At 37.6% G+C, this 5,473-nt stretch overlaps 1 pseudogene; it reads left to right on the plus strand.

Moving 5' to 3' along the window:
• LOC102835893 overlaps positions 1-5,237 on the plus strand; it is a 73,676-nt pseudogene extending 68,439 nt beyond the window's left edge.
• Positions 5,238-5,473: the final 236 nt, after the last annotated feature.

A 5,473-nucleotide genomic window follows, 5' to 3' on the forward strand; every position in this document is an offset into this window, starting at 1 on the left:
TGTACAGGTTCCTAATGAGCACAATTAAGAGTTCTGGAATATTTATTCTCCACAATATTTTTCATGCCTTGTCATGATTCACACAGTTGAAAGCCTTTAAATTGTGAATAAAGTGCAGGTAAACATTTTTCAGGTGTTCTCTTCTTTCAGCCAAGATCCATCTGACATCAGCAATGATATTCCTCATTCCACATCTTCATCTGAATTTGGCTTGAGTCCCTGGCAGTTTTCTGTCAGTGTTCTATTGTAGCTGTTTTTTAATTAACTTTAGCAAAATTTTACTTGCATGTAGTATCCATGATATTGTCTGATGACTCCTGCATTCCGTTAGATCATCTCTCTGGAATGGGCACAAATATGGATTTCTACCATCAGTTGATCAAGTATCTGTCTTTCAGATTTCTTGGCATAAATGAGTGAGTGCCTCCAGTGCTGTCTCAGTTTGTTGAAGTATTTCAATTTGTATTCCATCAATTTCCGGAGGCTTGTTCTTTGCAAATGTCTTCAGTGCACCTTGGACCTGTTCCTTCAGCACCATTGTCTCTTAATCATATGTTCCCTTGTGAAATGGCTGAACATCAACCTTATTTTTTTTTTTTTTTTTTTTTTCCCTTAAATTACTAGTGGGAGAGACCATCTTTTTTGCAAAATGTCTGTATGGTGTATTGATTGGTGGGATATTGAACTAGGTAGAAGATATGTCAAGAAACATTGGCTTCACATATTTATATTTTTCTTTAATAATGGTTTTGAAGATTTTGTAACTATTCTTTTTACCCTACCCTTGTATATTAATTTTCTTAGAATAATACAGTCTACTGCCATCAACTACAAGATTGTCATAATAAATATGCAAATCATTTATGTATGGCAATAATGAGATTATAATAAAAACCAAAATTTCAAGTTAATGAATATTTTTTTTACCAGGTACACAGTACACTCTCGGTTGTTACTCCTTGAGTACAGTATAGCATAAATAAATATACTGGAGTATATGAATCCACTTTTCTGATCAGAAAGTGAATGCCAATCTGTAGTAGTCTTAGACCATTGAAAGAGGAATTGTTTGTGTGGGCAGGTCCTATGAGGACTGAGTAAAATTTGGAGGTACTGTTCTTCATGCTGCAAAATCAAGCAACAGTGTGCAATATGCTCTCTTTACTACAATGCATCAGAGAGGACATTTTAAAAAACTCAGCACATATCAGGTATACTACTGACAAAGATAGAGCCTGGAAGATTTGTTAAATCTGTCTTGGTCACCACATGTCAAACATGGTGAAAGATAATGCTTGTTTAACAGGAGCTGTGCTTTCTTTCACCTTTGATGTATTACCTGTTTTCATAGGCCATCACCTTTTAAGAAATTCAGTCATAAAGCTGTGACCCTTTTGTTTGGAGCAATAAACAACCATCACAGAACATAATTACTTATCTTTCTCCCCTAAATATTCACCACAGATTTTGAAAATGAAGAATTCAATGCCTCAGTCTTTTCTTTGGTTCCTCTGCCAATGACTACTTTGCCTAGATATAGAAGAGCCTGTACATGAAGGTGAGGAACCTCTTGTTATTTTAACACATCATATTATTATTCCATACTGATTCATAAACTATAAAGAGGGGTGTGACACTGATACCATATACAGGATTGTTGCATTTTAATAGAAAATTGACTTCAAGCTAAATTGATCTTGTTATTACTGACCAAACATGTACCCATTGGAACCACTTTTGATAAATATTTATCATCTTAAATCTTTGTCATTTGGTTGATACAATTCAGAAAGTGATAATATAAACATGATTTAAAGTTGTTTAAAAGCAGTATTAAAGGAATGTCTGGGAATGTGGTAAGCTGTTGTTGTTTGGTGCCAATGACTGAATTCCTACTTCTAGTGACCTATGAACAACAGAACAAAATGTTGGCCACTCCTTTACCATGCTCACAATTATTGCTATATTTGACCCCATGATTACAGCTACTGTGTCAATCCATTTCATTAAGGGTCTTCCTATTTTTTGTTGGTATTCTGTTGACAGAGTTTGGAAGATCTGCAAGATTTGACTTGGTCACCACAAGCCAAAGGTGGTGAAGGATAGTACTTGCTGATGTCCTTTCCCAGGGATTATTCATTCCTGATAACATGTCTGAAGAAAACAAGATGAAGTTTTGTTTTCCTTGTTTCTGAGGCATTTGTACTTGTCTCATATGAAGTAGCTTCAAAAAGTTCATGGGAAAAGTGGAATTAAAAGAGAATGGAAGGCCATTTAGCAAGAAGATGGACTAAGCAGAAATACTACACAGACTCTCTACAACAAAGATGTTGTTGTTGTTAAGTGCCGTTGAGTCAGTTTTAATCCATAATGACCCTAGATAGAGTTTCTGTGGAGTGGCTGGTAAGCTTAAACTGATGACCTTGCAGTCTGAAATAACCTTGAAGTCCAGCAAACAAAAATATAAAAGACCAATTGAAACCAATATAGATGATAATCCTGGAACCTTGAGCTTCAGAGTAATGGATAGAAAAGTGGATTTAATATTGATTAGGAGATGGAGCCAAAATATGACCTTGAACATATCCTACATGAATATAGAGATCATCTCAAGAACAGATTTGATGCATTAGACACTAATGAATGAGAACAAAAAAGTTGTGAGATGACATCAAGAACATCATACAGGAAGAAAGCAAAAATGTCATTAAGAAGAAAAGGAAGAAGGAAAAGACCAAAATGGATGTCAGAAGGTACTCTGAAACTTGCTCTTCTGCATAGAAATGCTTAAATAAATGGAAGAAAGTTGGATGTAAGAAACCTGAACAGAAAAATGTTAAGGGCAGCTCAAGAAGACAAAGTCAAGTGTTCTAATGACATTTACAAAGACCTGTAGTTAGAACATTGAAAGAAAAGAACACACTCAACATTTCTCAGACTGAAGAAAAAAATCAAGTCTTGAATTACAATATTAAAGGATTCTATGGACAAAATATTGAATGATGCAGAAAACATAAAAAAGAAAGAAGGAATACACAGAGTCTTTGTACCAAAAAGAAATGGTCAATGTTCAACTGGATAGTGTTGGATCAGTGGATATTGTAGGATCAAGAGACAATGGTAATAAAGGAACAAGTATAAGCTGCACTGAAAATACTGATAAAGAACAAGTCTCTTGAAATTGATGGAATACAGATTGAAATGGTTCAACAAACTGATGCCAACACTGAAGGCACTCATTCATCTATGCCAGGAAATTTGGAAGACAGTTATCTGGTCAATTGATTGTAAGACATCATATTTTTACCCATTCCAAAGAGAACTGACTCAACAAAATATGGCCATCATTGGACAATATCATTAATATCATATTCAAGAAAATTTTGCTGAGCTTATTCAAAAATTGCTGCAGTGGTGCACTGACAGGGCACTACCAGTGGTAGCCAGATTCAGACTAGAACATGGAACAAGGGATATCATTACTGACATCAGATGGATCTTGGCTGAAAACAGAGAATACCAGAAAGATGTTTGCCTGTGCTTTATTGAGTATGCAAAGGCTTTTGACTGTATGAATCATGACAAGCTAGGGATAACAATTCAAATAATGGGCATTCCAGAACACTTCTTTGTGTTCATAAGGAACTAATACATAGACCAAGAGACAGACACTCAAACAGAACAAGGGGACACTGAATGGTTTAAAATAAGGAAAGTTGTGCAGCAGGGTTGTATTCTTTCACCATAGTTATTCAATCTGTATGCTGAGCAAGTAATCCAGAAGCTGACTTCTATGAAAAGTGTGGCATCAGGATTGGAGGAAGGCTTATAGCAACCTGTGTTATGCAGATGATACAACCTTGCTTGCTGAAAGTGAAGAGGACTTAAAATAGTTACTCACGAAGACCAAAGACCACAGCTTTCAGTATGGACTGTACTTCAATGTAAAAAAAAACACACAAAAATCCTCACTACTGGACCAATAAATAACATTAAAATAAATGGAGAAAAAAATTAAACTTGTCAAAGGTTTCATTTAGTTTGAGTCCACAATTAACACTCATGGAAGCAGCAGTCAGAAAATCCAATCTGCTTCACAAGACTTCTTTAAAGTATTCAAGAGCAAAGATGTCAGCTTGAGGACTAAGGTGCGCTTGACTAAGGACTAAGTAAACCAAACCATGGTATGTTCGATAGCCTTATATGCATGTGATGTGTGTGTTAAGTACCATGGAGTTGGTTCTGACTCATAGCGACCCTACACAGGGTTTCTGAGGCTGTAAATCTTTACTGGAGCATAAAGCCTTGCCTTTCTCCCACAGAACAGCTGGTAGTTTCAAACTGCCGACCTTGAGGTTAGCAGCCCAATTCATAACCACCATGCTACCAGAGCATGTGATAGTTGGACATTAAATAAGGAAGACCATAGAATAATTTGATTCTTTCATGTTATGTTGTTAGAGAATAATATTGAAAATACTGTGGCCTGCCAAAAGAACAAACAAATCTATTTTGGGAGAAGTACAGAATAAGGAGCTCTGGTAGCACAGTGGTTATTAATCAGGCTGCTAACCTCAAGGTCAGCAGTTCGAAACTACCAGCTGTTCCACAGTCGGAATGCCCTTAGAAGCCAGGATGGCAAGCCTTTGTCTAGCATACTTCAGACATATTATCAAGACGATCCAGTCTCTGAAGAAGGACACCATGCTTGGAATAGTGAAGGGTCAGTGTAAAAGAGGAGATCCCCAGTGAAATGGATTGGTACAGTGCAGTATCAATTGGTTCAAGTATAATTATTGTGAGGATGACACAGGGCAGCATTTCATTCTGTTGTTCATAGGGTGGTGATGAGTCAGAGCTGACTCAAAACACCTAAAACAACAACAGGTAAACAAGCAAAACAGTGGCAGTAATAGATAAGAAGGAGGCACGTGGATGAACTGTCAGCTGGTCTGACGCAGCGGGGTTATCCTGAACTCTTACAACCTTTTTCTATACAGATAGCAGCCTGATGCCACACACTGGTGACTGGTGACTGGTGACAGGAATGGTGCAATTTTCTGTTGGTCCTGACTCTCTTATAGCAACCAGAGGCGTGGCCAGCCTTCACCATCACCTATCCCTACACATCCCATTTTGCTATAATTCGGAGTCGTGCCATTGTGAGCTGGGCACTGGGTGCACCATCCCCTCATCTGGAAGCCTGTGAACTCTGCCACTTCAGAACAGCAGAATGAGCAGAGGCATTTTCTGACCAACCCTGGAATGGTGACCTGGCCCCACCTGCCATCTGGTCCTGAAAGTTTTCCTTTCTTGGAACAAAGACCCTGACTTCAGCCACCATTTGTTGTTGTTATTAAGTGTCGTTGAGTCAATTCCAACTCATAATGACCTTGTATAGGATTTCCTAGGAGCAACTGGTGAGTTTGAACCACCAACTCTGTGGTTCAAACCAACCTTGCGATTCAATACT

Source organism: Chrysochloris asiatica, unplaced genomic scaffold, assembly GCF_000296735.1.
Source record: "Chrysochloris asiatica unplaced genomic scaffold, ChrAsi1.0 scaffold00227, whole genome shotgun sequence".
Classification (NCBI taxonomy): domain Eukaryota; kingdom Metazoa; phylum Chordata; class Mammalia; order Afrosoricida; family Chrysochloridae; genus Chrysochloris; species Chrysochloris asiatica.